Source organism: Felis catus, chromosome A3, assembly GCF_018350175.1.
Source record: "Felis catus isolate Fca126 chromosome A3, F.catus_Fca126_mat1.0, whole genome shotgun sequence".
Classification (NCBI taxonomy): domain Eukaryota; kingdom Metazoa; phylum Chordata; class Mammalia; order Carnivora; family Felidae; genus Felis; species Felis catus.
Window position 1 is genome coordinate 36,984,157 of NC_058370.1, and position 21,006 is coordinate 37,005,162.

Genomic DNA, 21,006 nt, shown 5'->3' on the forward strand with positions numbered 1-21,006 from the left:
AGGTTTCAATTGTCATTTTAATAATTGCCCATTTTTAATTAAGGGTTTGAACCAGCTCGGCCTAAAGTGACTGCATTATGCACACAAGTGGAAGTATTTTTTAAAAAAACAAACAACATAGGGGTGCCTGGGTGGCTCAGTTGGTGAAGCTTCCAACTTTGGTTCAATCTGTGGGTTCAAGCCCCGTATCGGGCTCTGTGCTGACAGCTCTGAGCCTGGAGCCTGCTTCAGATTCTGTGTCTCCCTCTCTTTCTGCACCGCGCCCCCCCACCTTGCACTCTGTCTCTCTCTCTCTCAAAAATAAACATTTAAAAAAATTAAAAATAAAAAACAAACCATATCAACAACAAAAACAATTATAAATGAGTGTGTTAAGCTCTGGAGGGAAGAAACTATTTTGATTAATTCTTCTCTGTGCAAAAATCTGTTAATTCTTCATAATAAAACTGTTTAGGTTTCCACCACTGTGGAATTACATGGAAACTCAAATGCTAAGCCATACTAGTACACTGGTCTTCATGAAGAATCCAGGGCACCTTCCTGGTCTTTCTCTTACCAGCTGAGAGTCGGAGGACAAGACTCACTCCCTCAATATCAGTTTCTCAATTTAAAAATGAGAATGAAAGTGCTAGTTTCTTGGAGAGCTGAAATATGTTATTTTTATGGTGGAAAAACAATATGGGGGGGGAAGAGGGTTTCCCATTGTTTACTGATGACTGAGTATATAAGTAGAATATTCAGTCTGCTAGCTAATAATACAGACAACTCGGGGTAGCCTGAATCTAATAAACTCTGGCAGAGTATGTAATCAATATATTGTAGTTGGACTAAGGGAGACTGTAAATCCTTTAGTCTGAGGCTCAATGCAATCATGCTTACTATGGTTCTGTGAATTTGCCTGCTGCCCTGGGAGAGTGATAATCAGTATTGCCCAGACCTATCCATCTAACATTAAATCCACCTATTTGACCAGTCATGCTAAGGCCATATCAGTCACTGGAAACTGTATTCTTAGACTGTGCTATTTCACTTGCTCTTTTAAAAAATCAGCATTTTCTATTATGCTAAATATCCCATTGGCTCCACAAAGTAATGTTTTATTTCAGGTGGAGGAAATATGCCCACCCAACTCTAGAGGGCATTCTAATTATTTTTTTCCTTTAAATTTTAGGGGGGGGGGGAGTCTATTGTTTTATTATAACCCATTATTCAGCCCCCTCTTGTAGGAGAATCATAAATCTCTTATGTGTTGCCATGTGAACTTCAGGGACTTCCCTTGGAGGAATGACTTCCCTGGCTCAGTGATACCACTCTGCCTGTGTGACTTGCTTTCATCAGTGGAATGTGAGCGAAGTAACACATACCATGTCTGAAGTTTTGAGTCATGTACGATTCAACCGTCTTCATTTTCTTCTGCAATGAGAAAGATATGTAGCAAGGAAAGGCTGCTTCTTCTCCTTAGGTTCTGGGATGAAGAATGTATGTGGAGCAGGGTCATAGTTAATGTGCAGCTACCACAACCTAAATATAAAATAAACAGGAAATAAACATTTATAAACTTTTGTTGCTGGATTTCAGAAGCTGTTGGTTATTGCAGCATAATGTGGTAAACACTATCTTATATATCTGTAAGGATTCTGAACGTAGTGGGAAAAAAAATCATCTCAGGAACTTACAATAGCCCAAATTCTCCCCAAGCCAAATTTCTTTTTCTTTTTATTACAAACATACAAGACCTCTCCATTTCATGGAGCTTGCTCCTTTAAAATCTAGTATTTATGACATACAAACTGAGACTTTATTTTTATATATACCTTGTCTGTGTCGTATTTCATGCCAGGTGCTTACAAATATATTCCAAGTCTTCAAAATAAGAGTATAATGAGAAATTATCCTTGAACTCTGAGAAGGAAATCGGGGCTCAGAGGTTCACATTATATAGGCCACAAAGACACAGTATTTCAACCAATGCCATAACCCCTATCCATACACATTTTTAAAAATCACTTCTTAATCATCCTTCAAATTAAATGATGTTTTTGAAAAAGCAGTTAGAATCTGTTAGAGAGAGATGTGATTCAACAGAGAAGACGTAGTTACTCAACCAAAGTCCTCCCATGTCTTCCCCAGGGCTCCACTTGAGGGATAAATTGATCCTTAATGGTTTTTCTGTGACAGCCTCCTGGTAGTGTACTACTCTTCTCTACTTACCTTAGACATTGAATATTTTCTATGTTCCAGTGTAACTATGCAGATTTCAAGAACATTAATTAGATAACTACAGACAAAAATTTTAGCAGGATGGGATTTCCATTTAATATTTTCATTTCTGTTGCTTCTACTAACAAAAGTACTCATTTTTTTTGGTAGATAAATTGAAAAATGCATAAAACCTTTAAAAATAAAATGAAAACATGCCATGATCCATTTCTCCAAATGTCACTTATATATCAACTAAAAACTGACATACACTTGGGGCGCCTGGGTGACTCAGTCAGTTGAGCATCTGACCCTTAATTTCAGCTCAGGTTATGATCCCAGGATTATGGGATTGAGCACTGCATCAGGCTCTGTGCTGAGCGTGGAGCCTGCTTAGATTGATATTCTCTATCTCTCCCCTCACCCCTCTCCCCCACTTGTGCTCTCTCTCCCTAAAATAAAACATAAAGAAACCTTTTTGACATACACCTAACAGCGATGCTACAGGTTTAAATTGACAGATTCATTTACTAAGTCATTTATTTAGCAGCTGCTATGTACTTGACTGAGCCTTTGGATGTAGTGAACCCCATAGATAAGGATCTACCCTTATATCACTTACATTCTATATGGAAGAGAGACAGTGAACTGTTTTTTTTTAAAAAAAGGACAATCAAAACTGTTAAATACTGGGATATAGGCTATAAAGAAAGTCATCAAGGCTAAGAAGATGGAGATGCCTACTTTGGGTAAAGTGGACAGTTGGAGAAGTAATAATTAAGTTGTAACTTAAAGGATGAAGGTAAGCCAGCCAAGCAAAGAACTAGGAAAAAATTACCTTAGAGAGAAGAGTGAGGAAAAAGTGTGGAGCCAGGAAAGGACAGGATCAGAAAGAAGGCCAGTGTGCTGAATGAACAAGGGTGAGATTGATCAGAGGTGGTGAAGAGATGGAGGAGAAAGTAGAATCTGTCTCAGGTAGAACCTTGAAGAATTCAATTAGAAGTGTGGATTATTTTTCAGAGAAAAGGACAGCCATCATAGTGATTTCATGACTAATGATTTAGCAAGCTCACTTCAGATTTTGTACAGCAAAATGCACTGAGAGAAGGGACATGTAGACACTTCTAATGTGCCTAACATACTGTCAGTGTTGATGACACAATTTCTATACACCTCAGAAACAGTGAAAACAACTCATTTTCCAATGACTTAGCTAACAGGAAAGACAGAGAAGGAGAGATTTCAATAAGGGAGTTATTAAAGGAATCCAGTTAATAGGAGGGAGTAGCTTGGAGCACAAGGAGAGAGTCAAGCAGATCTGAGGTCAGTTGTGGAAGTACAATGCACAGAATTTAGTGATGGACTGGATATGGAGTACAATAAAAGAAAACTCAAGAATGGTTAGCAGTTTTCTAGCTGTAGGTGTGAAATTATTTTTCTCAGATGGATAAAACCTGGGCAAACAAAGCAATGGTAGAAGAGAATCAGAATTTCCATTCTGGGCGCTGAAGGTGTTCGAGGGACAGATACGTAGAGATATGAACTGTGAGATCCAAAAGGTAAGCACTGGCTTGAGACATAAATTTGAAGAACCGATAATTTAAATCAGGGGTTAGCACACTACTGCATGTGGGCCAGATCTAGCCACTGTCTGTTTTGCATGGCCCCACAAGCTATGAATGCTTTCACAGACTTAAATTGTTGGGAAAAAAATCAACACAAGAAGAATATTTTAAGACACATGAAATTATAGGAAACTCAATTTGTAGTGTCCATAAATAAAGCTTTATTGGAACACAGCCACATTTATTCGTTGATGTATTATCTATGGCTGCTTTCATGCTATGACCGCAGAGTTGAGTAATTGTGACAGAGACCATATGGCCTGCAAAACCAAAAACATATACTATCTGGCTATTTACAGAAAATGTTTGCCTACCACTAATTTAGATATCAAACCTATGGGATTGGATGGTAGAAATCCTAGAAAGTTTTGCTTTGCCTTTGCATCCAGCTACCCACATGTCCTAGAAGAATGTGGGAACCTGGAGAGAGGACCATCTATTCATGTGCCTGCTGTGAGTTCCACTTGTGGACTCTCTAAGGATGAAATAACATCAGAAGGGAATGATGAATTAGAAGAGCCAGACAGAGTTCCTGCATTGCAAGCTCCAAATTAACTGTACAGTGAACAGATTTGCGAAGTTAAAAAAAACACATGGGAAAAGGGCCTTCTGTTTATTTTTTCTCCTTATTAATTCACCACAACCACCATCAAGTGTCCCAGTTTTTGTCTGGGAAGAGAGGCTGGCAGGACCAGTGATCAAAAAGCAGCTGGAAAACCCCAAGAAATTATGGAATCCTCATAAAAGAATCAAAGGACAATGTTTTTTAAACCACTTGAAAAACTGAAGAGTCCATTCTGGTTATGTTATTGTGTTTTTCGTGATGTGTTAACAACTGTAATGAAGGACATCAGCAGTTGTGGACTGGAGTGGAATGTTGGCAATGAAATTCCAGGCTCCTAAATGACAGGATTCACAGGATTTTTTAGGGAAGCCCATGTTTAACATGAAAATAATGCCCGTGATGTATCTTAAGAATGCAGACAAGTAATTATTTAGTAAAATTTCAAACAAATGAATGTTTACAATAAAGTACAAACCATATCACTTATTAAATATATTTATAACTATCTTTTACTTGATTTACACAAATTATATTTATTATGTAGTTTCTGTCTATGTCAGAAACAATGATAACATCTCTTTCTGGAAAGGTTTAACTAATAGAAGAGAGAAAAAAGGAGGTTTCAGTTACTTCAGAATTCAAACTTGAGAGTGAATGTCAAGGAAACCACTGAATCATTAAAAACAAACAAGCAAACAAAAAAGCCAAAATACCTCTTTACTTCAATACATCCACCAGGCATTTGAGTATAGGTAGTATTAGTGTTTTTGAAATATTGACTGTGACGTAAGAAGGTTAGAAGATGCCACATCCATTCATATTTTTTTTTCTAGAATTTTACTGCTTCTAATTATGGCGAACCAGCCTCATTCTACCAGTCATTCCTGCTTATGATGACATGTCAGCTTTTCATTTCCTGGTCACTTAAGTTATCCATCTCTTTACTTACCTCTGATATTGCCAAAAACTACAGTGAGCAAAAACATTATCCCAGCCATTATATGTTGAACTATTATTAAAAAAATGGTATTTATGTATAAATAGTTCCAGGTGTAGAACTAAGTGTGTATATTAAACTTTTTGGAAACTTCCTTCCATAAAATTTTATCATAAGACAGACTCATAAAATTATTTTGTCATAATACATGTCACAATGTAATATCTGCTTATTTGTGCATATGTGCACATATGCATACACACCTCAGCCACTGTAAATTTCTTAAGGCAGTTTGTGGACTGGCATTTTGTGGACTGGGAATTTATTTATTTATTAAATAAATAAATTTATTTAATAAATTATTCAATAAACATTGGAAGAAAGGAATGGAAATACATGCATACATATATGGTAGTTTTGACCTAGACGAATTTAACATTCTAGTATTCATAACCATGTCATATTCTATTTAGAGGGCACCAGAACCTTGCATATGCCAAGTACCCAATAAATGGTGACTTAATGTGGAATAAAATCAGTACTGGCGTTTTTCTTTCAATCCTGAAGGGTATAGCATAACTTTCAATAAATACTAGGTTCTTTTCAGATGAAAATAATAGCATTTTATTAGTTTACAAAGTGCTCTTACACCCAATTTTTCATTTAATCATTATTGCCCCACAAACTAGATGTTCCCACTTATATTTTAAGATCAGAGAATTCAGCACAGAGAAGTTATAGGACTTGCACAGGCTCATCACAAAATAAGTCACCATGTTGAGAATCAAACCAAATCTTGGTCTCTTTGCACCATAAAATTTCTGTGTAGCCTTGATAAGGCAAAAGTCTCTCATTTACAAGCAGGGATGCTAATGGACAATTTGTATATAGTCACCATTTTAGATCAGCATTTATGGTATCTACACTTATAACCACCTCCTTTTTTACTTGTATGTTTAAGAGCTGGGTATTTGTCTTATAAAAATTCACTGAAATGAAAAACGTCTTCTGCACTGTATCTCAAATGATGTCAGGCTTAGATTCTTCGCTCTGCTGCCTCCTTAAGTCTTTGATGCAAACTCAAAGAAGTTCCCAAGTCCCAAAATGTCTCAAGTCACATCTTTATCCTTCCCATCTTGTGTAGAATTTGTCTGTAACATCAACTTATTCCACTGAAAGTTTTAATAAATTATTGTTTGCATTCATAATTTCATGCTTCCGTCATTTATCCTCATTTATTCTTCTCATGAGCTCCTTTAAAAAATCTAGTTTAATTAGTTAAGAGATGATTTTTTTTCCATTTTGGTTTTAGTGTTTTGTTTCTGTCTGTTTTGTCTTTTTCGAGATCACATTTCAGTGTTAGTCCTGTACAAATTTAAGTTTAAAAGGCATACGTGTACAAATATATATAACCCCGTACTTCTAAAGTTACAATTAACAAAAAGACTTTTAGAAAGGAAGAAGGTAGAAAATGTCTTGATAAACTGAAGAAGGCTGTTTTGAGGGGTTTGAAGACCTACATTTGAGACCTCTGCAATGGCACACTTTGTATCAATTTCATTTGATCCAAGCCAAGTCACCTAGCATGGCTCCACCACAGTTTCTTTATCCTAAACTTATGGGCATGATGAACTTTTCTATTCGAGTGTCTTTAAGGGTCTGGAGAGGATGGACAGAAGCACAATTTGAATTCTGGGGCACTTTATAATTGCCAGGTAGCATTATGTATGCAAACATAAAAATAGGTCATTAAATGTCATCAAAGAGAAAAGCAAATGTCCAGGGTTTATCTCTGATCCACTGTTGCCAGAGAAAGAGGCTCTTTGTCCCTTTAAGAGCTCTCAGATGCATTTCCAATTACATCCTAAAAGCCTTCCTGGTTGTGTAGCTTAGATGCATCCGGTAGCACAGCCATGTTCCGATCTTCCTGGCAGATGTCATAATTTACTGTCACCCTCATGCAGGAATGCAGTGCAAGGGGCCCCACACTGGCTCTGTGATCCATTGCCTGACAAGTCCTGGGTGTCAACCTTAGGCAGGCCCAGCGGAGGTGAAACGCCATTTACCTGATAGTGCCTGTGATAAAGTGGGCAATTAGATGCACTTGGAAAATCCTGGCTGGAAACTGGCTGGCATTTAAGAAACATTACAGCCAAGTCAGGCTTCATAAAAGTTAATGGGGAAAAATTAAGTCTTTCAAGATCTACCTTGGTCTCTAAGGAAGTTAGGAACACAGGATTCTATAGCTTTATCTCTTTTTGTGTCTCCCTCACCTTCCCACTCTATTTCCCCCAGACAGGGAGGGTAATATATTCTCTTTGGAGATGGGAGTAAAGGGAAGAGAAGTGAGAGTTAAGGTTTCAAGTTTTTGATCTCAGAACCATGGTATTTATTTACTCTTCAATTCCTTCTTCTTTCCTAGCCACAGTCACTGTGCTAGTATTAATCTGGCACATTAGCTTACATTTTGTCTCTCATGGAGTTTCTTGAGTTTGGTGCTAGCTTGAGAGTGTGATTTGTTTGACATGTATTCAACGCCCCCCTCTTCATTTCCTCCTAACTGGATAGCTTCAGCTTGTCAATGATTAATGAGTCTGGAAGGTGAGTGACAGTTATCTTAAGGGCTCTCAAAAGTTCATTTCAAGAGACTAGCCAAAATCTCCTGCTGCATTAACTACAGTTAGATTTCCTGTTGATAACAGCCCATGGAAAATAACTGCTTGCCCCCAAAGCTGCCATGAACAAAACTCTGTTTATCAGCCAACATTGTGCATGTTCTCTCTATTGCCCTGTGCATTTGCCATTTCCCTTCAGGCTGATAAACATTTTACCTATGAGAAGTAGGAAGTACATCATGAATCTGGTCCAACACTAGGCCTCATTTAGAGTGGACCTTTCTGAAATTGAAAAGTCAGGAATGATCTGGAAAATGTGCTTACAGACAGTGGAACAGGAAAACAATTCCCTCCCCAAGGCTAGTTCCTCCTCCTCTGTTGGGTGGAAAAGGTGGGAGGAAGGGACAGGGTGTTCTCTGTGTGATTGGAATTCCCCTCTAGAGTCATAGGGGATGAGCAAGCCTTTGGTTTTCATTTTTTTATAGTTTATTTTGCACCTAGAATAATACACTTACAGAGAGGAGACAGAGGTGTCCACATGAAGTTTTTTCCTTTCTAAATAATGATGAGCTCTACACCAAGCTGAGGACTATTAAAGAATGCCAATGTCTGGATGGTGGGGTCTATCTGGGTTCTGGCCTGATTATAAGGATACCAGAAGGACATCCAGGGTGTACCCTGATGCCAGCCACTTCACTGGAGTAGGGAAAGAATGACTGGGTCTGTTCCCCAAAGTCTTGAAAGGACATCTGGGATTCTGGGTCAATATAGTCACAGTCTCTTTAATAAATAAATAGGCTTGTTATAGGTTGTTGGAGGTTCAGGAGCAGGGAACCTAAGAGGAAAGCAAATGCTTCTAGACCCCAGAAGAGTTCTGGAGACTGAGATGATAGAGTGCCCTTCACCGATATATACATTGGTTCCTCATGTTATTCTGTGGTGTTGCCAGAATAAATCCAAGTTACATTTTCCTTATGATACCATTTCACTGGGCTTGAAGCCCACTCAACATCTTTGGAGAATACACTTGAATGAGGGGCTGTAAGATAGTGTTAAAGGAAGTAACGTGTGTGTGTGTGTGTGTGTGTGTGTGTGTGTGTGTGTGCGCGCGCGCGCATGTGTGTGTAGAATACTCCCCAGGGAACTTAAATTTTTGAAAACTCTGTTTATACATACATACAGCATATTTAGTTAAATGCAGAATCAGAGTTTTCAAAAATCCAGGTACCCTGGGGAGCATTCCTACCTTCAAGGATAGGCACTACAGAGAACCAGAGATTTTCCCCACTCTGTGCCACAAGAGCTCCAGGGTTGCTCTGGTAAACTGTAATCAAAACCTAATTCTTTACCTCTCCCTCTATGTACACTGTTTGAAGCTCTCCCTTTCAAGTGATGGGGTCTATATCCCTACCCCTCGATTCCGTCCCTGTTACTTGCCTGGGCCAGTTGTGGATTATGTTGTGTGCGTTCTGTCTATACCCTAAGTGACTTGTATGTTTTCTCTTGCTCACTCAGTGTTCCCTCTATCACCGCCGTGAGACAACATGCCTTGAATAACCTGCTGGAAGTTGGGACAGGAGGGACAGAGACATGTTACCCAGTTGTCCTAAATGAGACCATTTTAAATCAGCCAAAAGCTAACTGACTTCCAGAAATGTAAATGGGCCCATCTGAGCCTAGCCTCAATAAATCTTACTGTTTTGAGTCAGAGTTTGGGGGTGGTTTGTTATACAGCATGATTGTAGCAATAAATAGCTGATATAGTTGCCCTCTGTTTAATGTTCTATTTCCTTGTCTCTGTTCTTTGGTTACCCATTCAGATCTTTCCTAGTGAGCAAGTCCGATGTCCCCTTTTACCTTACATTGTTGCTTTACGTTCTGCTTTACGTTTATTCTCTCTTTCCCCATACCTACCCTCTTCTCATCAGAACTTTTTTTCCCTATAGTATTTTAAATCAACACTAGACAACCATAGCAGTAGCAGGAAAATTTTCTCAGTTCTTCACAAGCATCTTCCCTATTTTGGGTTCTGTCATTTAAGAAAAAGAAACAAAAACAAAAAATAAATCTATGCCGTGTGAGGTGATACTTGGTGCTATGGAGAAAAATTAAGCAGCATAAGCCAATTATTGAGTGTTGAGGGGAAGAGGACTAGGCAGGGCACAAACACTGCTGTTTCAGAAGATTCATTAGACAAGGCTTCTCTGAGAAGCAGACACTTAAACAAATTCTGGGTGAATTTTTCTAGACCATACTGAAAAGGTATGAGGGACACAAAGACATTATTTCCCCAGTTATCCACTTCAAGGATAGATAGGCAGATTTACGAAAAGCCACCATGGCCTACCAGTGAAGTGCTATTCGTCCACAGTCACTGTGGGAAGGAAACAGCATTTTAGGGCCTGCAGTCCTTCACGTGCTTAATCCTTCTGATATCAGAGCTACAACAAGCACCTGTTGGGTCTGGAGTCCACAGGTGTGGATGCTCCTATCTACCTACACTGCCATAAGGAAATCATGTGACTCTGGCAAAGTCATTTATTTTCTCTGAGCTGGATTTTTTTCTCACTTGTCAAGTAGGGGGTTGAATTAGATGTAAAGAAACCAGCTGGTCTAACATCCCATAGTTTTATGAGATTATACAGTTGGTGCTGAATTAGCCTTTGCAGGAAAAAGAATAAATAATAATGATAATAATATTGCCTTTCACATAGTCACTTATAATCTTCTCGAATTTTTCAGCAAGATTAAAGAATAAGAAAGGATAATGCAAGGTGGTGGTACAAAACAATGCACATTGTAGGATCCTGAACAATACCTTTTCTCTCCCCTACCAAGTCCTCCTACCCTCTGCCCAAATCCAGAAGAAGCTAGTCTGCTTTTTTCATGAACTATCCTAAATCTACAGGGCTTTGATCTTATGGGTATCCACCAAGTCCCACTATGAAAGGATGGTGTAGGATTTGGACATCAAAGTTGCTACACTGTTCCTCAGTTTGGGCTCTGGAGTATCCCTGAATGATAGGAACACACTGCTAGTGGTAATTTGGGATGGTAGAGCACCCACACTGACCCTTTACTCATTCTCCGCCAACCAGGGTCTCACTGGAATATGCCTGTGGTCGAGAAAAATCATGGCAAACCTTGGCTTGTGGATGTGCAACAAAATGGTACTCTGATGTTTGTAGAGAGGGGTAGGTTGCCATCTCTTTAAACCTCCTGGAGTGACAGAACTCTTAACATAGATGCTGACTATACAGATGGCAAGAACATCACAAGCTTAATAAAGGTTCACATGATGTATAAGCAGAGAGGAGGGCTGGTTGGCAAGGAGGAATAAGGCCAGGAAGGGGAAGAATGCCTAAGCCAGAAAGAGGCCAGCTTCTAGAGGAAATGTTGGTAGCCAAAACCCGCCTGCTTGGGTCTGGCTCAGCATACTCCCTCAATTCTTGACGTCAGTGCTGTCAAGGTTAGAGCATGCTGAAGGGCTGGAACTGCACCGAAAAACCAGGGAGGGAGAGGAAGTGGGACTGCAGCAGCCAGGGAGGGGCACTGGGTCTTCCTGCATGACTATTTTCACATGGTGAGGACAAGGGAATGAGGAAACATAATTTTTCAAAGAAAAATTGTTAAAAGAAACAAACATAACCATCAACACACACGTACACACACACACACACACACACACACACACACACACACACACACAGAACAGAGCATTGACTGCAAGGAATATAGGATACTGTTTTCATCCCATTGCCAAAAAGGCTGGTTCCTTCTAGCTCTTGACCACTCACTGTATTTTCATTGTTTCTCTTTTTATTATCCTGAAATTATTTATAAGCTGATAATCACTTTCCACAATTTCATATCGTGCAGTGGTTACAAATGGGAGTCCTGCAGTCGGACATCCTGAAAGCACACCCAGGTTCCACCACTTCCTAATTTTGGTCTAGGTACTTCATATTCCTTAACTTTGTCATCTATAAAATGGAAATAATAACAACTTAGAGCTCATAAAATTATCACGAGGATTATATAAGATAATGCATGTAAAGCACATAGAAAATCAATGTCTTATAAATTTTTTTCAACTCAAATAAAATTGAGCATTTTCTAGATATCTACTAACATGCAAGAAAAAAATGGACAGAGATTTGGAGATATTTAAAAAGGTATATGTAAAAGCAATTCCTTATTTTTAAACATAGCTAAGGAGGAAGGCTTGCCCATGTAAAAAATCTAAGACAAATATTAAAAAATGACAAATATAATCAAGCAGAAATATTGATTCAATAGAGGGGTAATAGGTGGATCCTTTTTCAGAATGTATTAACAAGAAAACATAATTTGTTGAAAACATATTTTAAGGGAGAAAAGAGAATCCCCACATTTGTTGATTTAGATAGCACTTTAGACAGTGTTGTAATTTAGTTCAATCTTTTATTATAGGAATCTTTTTTATAATATTTCTTAAAGCCTATCAGTGAGTGATTTTCTCATGGGCTTCACAGTTCATTCACTCACGAAGCAGCGATCTATTCCACTGCTAAACAACTATAAAAGTAAAGATGTGCAAAAAACCACCTGGAGAAGTATTTATGGCAAGAAGACAAGAGACTAATAATGTTAACTTATGAAGAACATAATTGTAGTACTTCTGTTTCTAATATGAGGTTAGGTTATACTCATATCAGTCTTTCTGCTGAATACAATAAAAATTATGGATAAAATATTTAAAGATCATTTTTATGAAGTGTGAAAGAACTGATAGAACATAGTAAAGATTTACAAGGCCAAAATTGTAGGAAAAAGATGTAACTCAAGAGATAGGCAAAAAGCAAAGTTTGATTTTACACTGAAGGCAGTTGCCAAAACTGACAAATGTCAACTTTCATTTTGAGAAATTTAGCCTTGGAGGAAAGGAGAGGAGAGAAATCAAACCCAGAGCTCTTGTAGGTTGTGCAATCATCAAATTCAGTTGGGAATCTGAGGAATGCAGCATCAGAAAATGGTAACGCAAAAATAAGGTGGCTCTTGCATGGATTTGCCAACAGATTTGCAATTACTGGGTATTCCCTTATGAAAAAAAAAAAAACATCACACACACACACACACACACACACACACACACACACGAGATTAAGCTCATTAAAGTAGTACTAGCCTTCATAATAACAATAAGCAGATGGAAGAAGTAATGCAAACCCTGACTAGAGAAAGATATCATTATCATAGGCTTCAAAATACTTCTATAAAAATAAATTTCAAGTAAAATGAGAATACAAAGTCAAAGATTTCTAAGCATCCAAGGAAACTAAAAATCAGGAGCAAGAACTGGCAGGAAATTAAAAATAAAGATAGAAAGAAAAATGACAAAAATGTTACTGGAATTACTGGAAAAATTATAAAACAATTACATTTGCTTGATTAAAGAAGTAAGTTTGAAAATATCCGCAAGAAATAAGAAGTGATGCAGCATATTTTTAAAATTAACATTCCTAGAATTTAAAAATCTGATAAATAATTATAAGTTTAAAGTATGGATTTAAAAACAGATTAGATATAATCCAGGAGATAATGAGAATTAGAAGAAACTTTTGAAGAAATTATCCAGGATGGAGCATGAAGAGACAGCAGATGAAATACAGAAAGGAAGCCAAGAGGCAAGGCAGACATTGAGAAGGTCTACTGTTGGAGTTGTTGAAGTTAAGAAATGAATGAGGGTATGAAAGAGCAGTAATATTTGAATAGATGATAACTAGGAATTTCCAGAACTACTGACATTTCTAATTTAGAGATTAGAGAAGCCTAGCATATCTTTAGTAAGGTAAATAAAATGTTATTTACATATAATCATGACAAAGGGGGAAAAAGTCCTGGAATAAACAATAGAAAAGCAGATTTTAAAAAAGGACTGACAGATGAATTCATAGTAGCAATAAAAACTAATAAGCAATGGAATGATGTCTTTAATGTGCTTAAGAAGGTAACTGTTAACCTGAAAATCTATACCCTATATAAATATCTTTCATATGAAGAAGGAATTAAGATAATTTTCAGACAAGCAAAAATTCAGAACATTTGCCACTAGCAAACCCACAGTAAAGGAACTATTAACAAATGTTCTGAAAGCAGAAGCAAGTTGAATCCAGAGAAATCTAAAGTGCATGAGGTAATGAAGAGCAGAGAACATAATGAATATGTGGGTAAATTTAACAAAATATACAAAAAAACAGTAATTAGACATAGTAATAATTTATTAAATGTTAAATTAAATTAAAATGAAAGATTAACTTGGAATGGATAAAAGGGAAATAAAATATTTTAAGGGCCTTGTATTTTTTAGAAGTTAATAGAAATTTTGATTAATTTTATACTTAGGTGACTATTCATATTTTAATCTCTAGGGTATCATTTCTATATGACTATCAGGAAAAATTAGAATAAAAAATAAACCAAAATATTACAAGCAGGGAAAGAAACAAAGCAGAACAAGTAGGAAAGAAAGAATATTAAGATGGTACATTTTACATTAGTAATTATTTAAATGTAAACAGATTGATTAAACAGTCAAAAGTAAGGAGCATTAACTTGGATTAAAGGAAATCTCATTGAAATCTGGCTTAGCATAATTCCTGGAGGAGAGGCATTAATATCATAGTTTATGAGGATGGTATTCCTAAAGTTATACAGTGCACATCCGTATGTGGTCCTGGATCCAAGAATAGAATAGATGAAAGTGAAAGTATGAAAAATATACTCATTAAGTGAATAAGAAACAAAACATAGTTGGTGTAACTATTTTAATATTAAATAACAGATTCAAGGCAAAAGACATAGTTAGAGAACACTTCATAACAAGTTCAACTTCTAGGAAGATGTAATTATTTTACATATCCATGTACCTGATGATGAAGATTCAAAATATATAAATCAGAAATTAATGGAACCACAAGAAGACATAGACAAGAGAACTGAAGAAAGATCCAATAGGAGACTTCAACACAACTCTCAGGAACTGGAAGATCAAGCCACCCCAAAATAACTACTCAGGGTTTTGTCATATCTCTAAGTAGCTGATAGAACTACAGGCAGAAAAAAAATCAGTAAAGAAAGTATAGAGGCTGAAAATTAATGAACTAGGCATTTATTACAAGGAGCTAATAAAGTTTCACAAAGTAAAATAAAGCAATAAAAGTGATAAGAACATGATAGAGAAGATCAACATTACTGAAATTTGGTTTCTTTAAAAGACAAAATTTAAAAACATCTGAAAAATTAATGGAAAAAGTAAAAGAGAAAAAAGGAAAGAAGGTACCAATAACCAACATCATGAAGGGGTAAGGAAACATTGCACAAATAATATAGATACACTGTTAAGACATTATGAACACGTCAATGAAATAGAAATTTTAAATAAAATTCTTAAGAAAAAAATGTAACTTATAAGTAAAATCTCTCAAGAAATATAAAACCTTATGTATTTCACAACTTGTATATACTCTTAATGGAAACTGAGAGTGGTTTAAATTTTAGAAGCAATTGTGAAATGTCTTTAAAATGTTCATACACTTTTGTCTACTAGTCTCAATTCTTCGAAACTTGCCTAAGAAATTGTGCCTAAATGCACAACCTTGTGGCACAAACATATTCCAGAGTTATTTATACAAAAATGAAAGGACTGAACCAAATATAATATGAAACTACTGTTGAACATTTAAGGCAATAGAGTCAAGTGAGCCAAAAATTCATGTTTTTTCCACTTATTTTTCCATTTATTTTTTATTTGAGCATACATTATAAATGTCCAGCCACAGAGGCATTAGGTCAATAAATTCTGGTGTCATAGAATGGAATACAATGAAGTTTTTAGAAATGATTGTGCTGAGGTAAATGTACTGAAATGAAAAATGTTTTATAATACCTTGTTATATATGGATTTTTAAAAAGGATGGGGAGAGCTTGTAAAACACATCCAGTGTGCTGCCATTTGGAAAAATATATGCTCCTGTGTATGGAGAGAGCCAGATTTCTATAAATATAGAATGAAATCTAAGCAGATAAATAAAAAAAAATTTTTGGGTGGTAGGATCATAGGTAATTTTTACTTTTCTCTTTGGCTAAAGCAAATCACAAGGCCAGCCTAGATTCAAAGGGTAGGGAACAGATCCCATCTTCTGACTGGAGGAAAAGGTGTGGATCAAAATGGTAGTAGAGAATTGAAGCCTCTTTTCTAATCCTCAGGAATAAACTTCAGCAGGCTGTAGCATTACTCTTGGAAGTTATATAAGGGAGTTTAAACACTGATAAAATAAATGGTCCCCACCATTAATCTGTTTATCATTGAGAGGCTTTATACCTTAAATCCTGAGATCTGGCTCCTAATGAGATTTTAAGATGATCAACACGTTGACAGCTAATTTTTTTAAATTATTAAAATGGAGAGTTGGGGAAGATGGCGGCGTAGGAGGACACTGGGCTCACTGCGCGTCCTGCTGATCACTTAGATTACACCTACACCTGCCTAAATAACCCAGAAAACGGCCAGAGGATTAGCAGAACGGAGTCGCCGGAGCCAAGCGCAGACGAGAGGCCCACGGAAGAGGGTAGGAAGGGCGGCGAGGCGGTGCGCGCTCCACGGACTGGCGGGAGGGAGCCGGAGTGGAGGAGCGGCTCGCCAGCCAAACACAGCCCCGAGTCTGGCTTGCAAAAGCGGAGGGGCCTGACGGACTGTGTTCCGACAGCAAGCACAACTTAGCGTCTGGGAGGTCATAAGTTAATAGCTCTGCTCGGAAAGCGGGAAGGCTGGAGGACAAAGGGAGGGAGAGCTGCTGAGCCCCCTGACAATAGAGCTCAGTTTGGTGGGGAACAAAGGCGCTCGCCAGCGACATCTCCCCCGCCCATCCCCCAGCCAAAATCCCAAAGAGAACACGTTCCTGCCAGGGAACTTGCTGGCTCAGCGCAAACACCCAACTCTGTGCTTCTGCGGAGCCAAACATCAGGCAGCGGATCTGACTCCCTCCCGCTGCCACAGGGCCCCTCCTGAAGTGGATCACCTCAGGAGAAGCGATCTAAACCTGCCCCTCCTGCCCCCCTGCACCTTGCCTACCCACCCCAGCTAATACGCCAGATCCCCAGCATCACAAGCCTGGCAGTGTGCAAGTAGCCCAGACGGGCCACGCCACCCCACAGTGAATCCCGCCCCTAGGAGAGGGGAAGAGAAGGCACACACTGGTCTGACTGTGGCCCCAGCAGTGGGCTGGGGGCAGACATCAGGTCGGACTGCGGCCCCGCCCACCAACTCCAGTTATACACCACAGCACAGGGGAAGTCCCCTGCAGGTCCTCTCCACGCCAGGGACTGTCCAAAATAACCAAGCGGAAGAATTACCCTCAGAAGAATCTCCAGGAAATAACAACAGCTAATGAGCTGATCAAAAAGGATTTAAATAATATAACAGAAAGTGAATTTAGAATAATAGTCATAAAATTAATCGCTGGGCTTGAAAACAGTATACAGGACAGCAGAAAATCTCTTGCTACAGAGATCAAGGGACTAAGGAACAGTCATGAGGAGCTGAAAAACGCTTTAAATGAAATGCAAAACAAAATGGAAACCACCACCGCTCGGATTGAAGAGGCAGAGGAGAGAATAGGTGAACGAGAAGATAAAGTTATGGAAAAAGAGGAAGCTGAGAAAAAGAGAGATAAAAAAATCCAGGAGTATGAGGGGAAAATTAGAGAACTAAGTGATACACTAAAAAGAAATAATATACGCATAATTGGTATCCAAGAGGAGGAAGAGAGAGGGAAAGGTGCTGAAGGGGTACTTGAAGAAATCATAGCAGAGAACTTCCCTGAACTGGGGAAGGAAAAAGGCATTGAAATCCAAGAGGCACAGAGAACTCCCTTCAGATGTAACTTGAATCCATCTTCTGCATGACATATCATAGTGAAACTGGCAAAATACAAGGATAAAGAGAAAATTCTGAAAGCAGCAAGGGGTAAACGTGCCCTCACATATAAAGGGAGACCTATAAGACTCGTGACTGATCTGTCTTTTGAAACTTGGCAGGCCAGAAATAATTGGCACGAGATTTTCAGGGTGCTAGACAGAAAAAATATGCAGCCGAGAATCCTTTATCCAGCAAGTCTGTCATTTAGAATAGAAGGAGAGATAAAGGTCTTCCCAAACAAACAAAAACTCAAGGAATTTGTCACCACTAAACCAGCCCTACAAGAGATCCTAAGGGGGACCCTGTGAGATAAAGTACTACAGACATCACTACAAGCATAAAACATACAGACATCACAATGACTCTAAACCCGTATCTTTCTATAATAACACTGAATGTAAATGGATTAAATGTGCCAACCAAAAGACATAGGGTATCAGAATGGATAAAAAAACAAGACCCATCTATTTGCTGTCTACAAGAGACTCATTGTAGACCTGAGGACACCTTTAGATTGAGAGTGAGGGGATGGAGAACTATTTATCATGCTACTGGAAGCCAAAAGAAAGCTGGAGTAGCCATACTTATATCAGACAAACTAGACTTTAAATTAAAGGCTGTTACAAGATAGGAAGAAGGACATTATATAATAGTTACAGGGTTTATCCATCAGGAAGAGCTAACAATTATAAATGTCTATGCGCTGAATACCGGAGCCCCCAAATATATAAAACAACTACTCATAAACATAAGCAACCTTATTGATAAGAATGTGGTAATTGCAGGGGACTTTAACACCCCACTTACAGAAATGGATAGATCATCTAGACACACGGTCAATAAAGAAACAAGGGCCCTGAATGAGACATTGGATCAGATGGACTTGACAGATATATTTAGAACTCTGCATCCCAAAGCAACAGAATATACTTTCTTCTCGAGTGCACATGAAACATTCTCCAAGATAGATCACATACTAGGTCACAAAACAGCCCTTCATAAGTTTACCAGAATTGAAATTATACCATGAATACTTTCAGACCACAATGCTATGAAGCTTGAAATCAACCACAGAAAAAAGTCTGGAAAACCTCCAAAAGCATGGAGGTTAAAGAACACCCTACTAATGAATGAGTTGGTCAACCAGGCAATTAGAGAAGAAATTTAAAAATATATGGAAACAAACGAAAATGAAAATACAACAATCCAAACGCTTTGGGACGCAGCGAAGGCAGTCCTGAGAGGAAAATACATTGCAATCCAGGCCTATCTCAAGAAACAAGAAAAATCCCAAATACAAAATCTAACAGCACACCTAAAGGAAATAGAAGCAGAACAGCAAAGTCAGCCTAAACCCAGCAGAAGAAGAGAAATAATGAAGATCAGAGCAGAAATAAACAATATAGAATCTAAAAAAACTGTAGAGCAGATCAACGAAACCAAGAGTTGGTTTTTTGAAAAAATAAACAAAATTGACAAACCTCTAGCCAGGCTTCTCAAAAAGAAAAGGGAGATGACCCAAATAGATAAAATCATGAATGAAAATGGAATTATTACAACCAATCCCTCAGAGATACAAACAATTATCAGGGAATACTATGAAAAATTATATGCCAACAAATTGGACAACCTGGAAGAAATGGACAAATTCCTGAACACCCACACTCTTCCAAAACTCAATCAGGAGGAAATAGAAAGCTTGAAGAGACCCATAACCAGTGAAGAAATTGAATCGGTTATCAAAAATCTCCCAACAAATAAGAGTCCAGGACCAGATGGCTTCCCAGGGGAGTTCTACCAGACGTTTAAAGCAGAGATAATACCTATCCTTCTCAAGCTATTCCAAGAAATAGAAAGGGAAGGACAACTTCCAGATTCATTCTATGAAGCCAGTATTACTTTGATTCCTAAACCAGATAGAGACCCAGTAAAAAAAGAAAAACTACCGGCCAATATCCCTGATGAATATGGATGCAAAAATTCTCAATAAGATACTAGCAAATCGAATTCAATGGCATATAAAAAGAATTATTCACCATGATCAAGTGGGATTCATTCCTGGGATGCAGGGCTGGTTCAACATTCGCAAATCAATCAACGTGATACATCACATTAACAAAAAAAAAGAGAAGAACCATATGATCCTGTCAAGCGATGCAGAAAAGGCCTTTGAAAAAATCCAGCACCCTTTCTTAATAAAAACCCTTGAGAAAGTCGGGATAGAAGGAACATACTTAAAGATCATAAAAGCCATTTATGAAAAGCCCACAGCTAACATCATCCTCAACGGGAAAAAACTGAGAGCTTTTTCCCTGAGATCAGGAACACGACAGGGATGCCCACTCTCACCGCTTTTGTTTAACATAGTGCTGGAAGTTCTAGCATCAGAAATCAGACAACAAAAGGAAATCAAAGGTATCAAAATTGGCAAAGATGAAGTCAAGCTTTCGCTTTTTGCAGATGACATGATATTATACATGGAAAATCCGATAGACCCACCAAAAGTCTGCTAGAACTGATACATGAATTCAGCAAAGTTGCAGGATACAAAATCAATGTACAGAAATCAGTTGCATTCTTTCAACGTTTACTTTTTTTTTTTTTGGGACAGAGAGAGACAGCATGAATGGGGGAGGGGCAGAGAGAGAGGGAAACACAGAATCGGAAACAGGCTCCAGGCTCCGAGCCATCAGCCCAGAGCCTGACGCGGGGCTCGAACTCACGGACCGCGAGATCGTGACCTGGCTGAAGTCGGACACTCAACCGACTGCGCCACCCAGGCGCCCCAATGCATTCTTATACACTATCAATGAAGCAACAGAAAGACAAATAAAGAAACTGATCCCATTCACAATTGCACCAAGAAGCATAAAATACCTAGGAATAAATCTAACCAAAGATGTAAATGATCTGTATGCTGAAAACTATAGAAAGCTTATAAAGGTAATTGAAGAAGATAAAGAAATGGAAAGACATTCCCTGCTCATGGATTGGAAAAATAAATATTGTCAAAATGTCAATACTACCCAAAGCTATCTACACATTCAATGCAATCCCAATCAAAATTGCACCAGCATTCTTCTTGAAACTAGAACAAGCAATCCTAA

The 21,006-nt window shown here is 38.1% G+C and overlaps 1 long non-coding RNA gene across 1 annotated transcript in view; it reads right to left on the bottom strand.

Moving 5' to 3' along the window:
* Positions 1-21,006, bottom strand: part of LOC111559792 — a 454,702-nt gene that overhangs the window by 14,375 nt on the left and 419,321 nt on the right. The window contains exon 5 of the long non-coding RNA XR_006595381.1: positions 1,365-1,521. This is a non-coding gene — a long non-coding RNA (uncharacterized LOC111559792). The remainder of the gene's footprint in view (positions 1-1,364; positions 1,522-21,006) is intronic.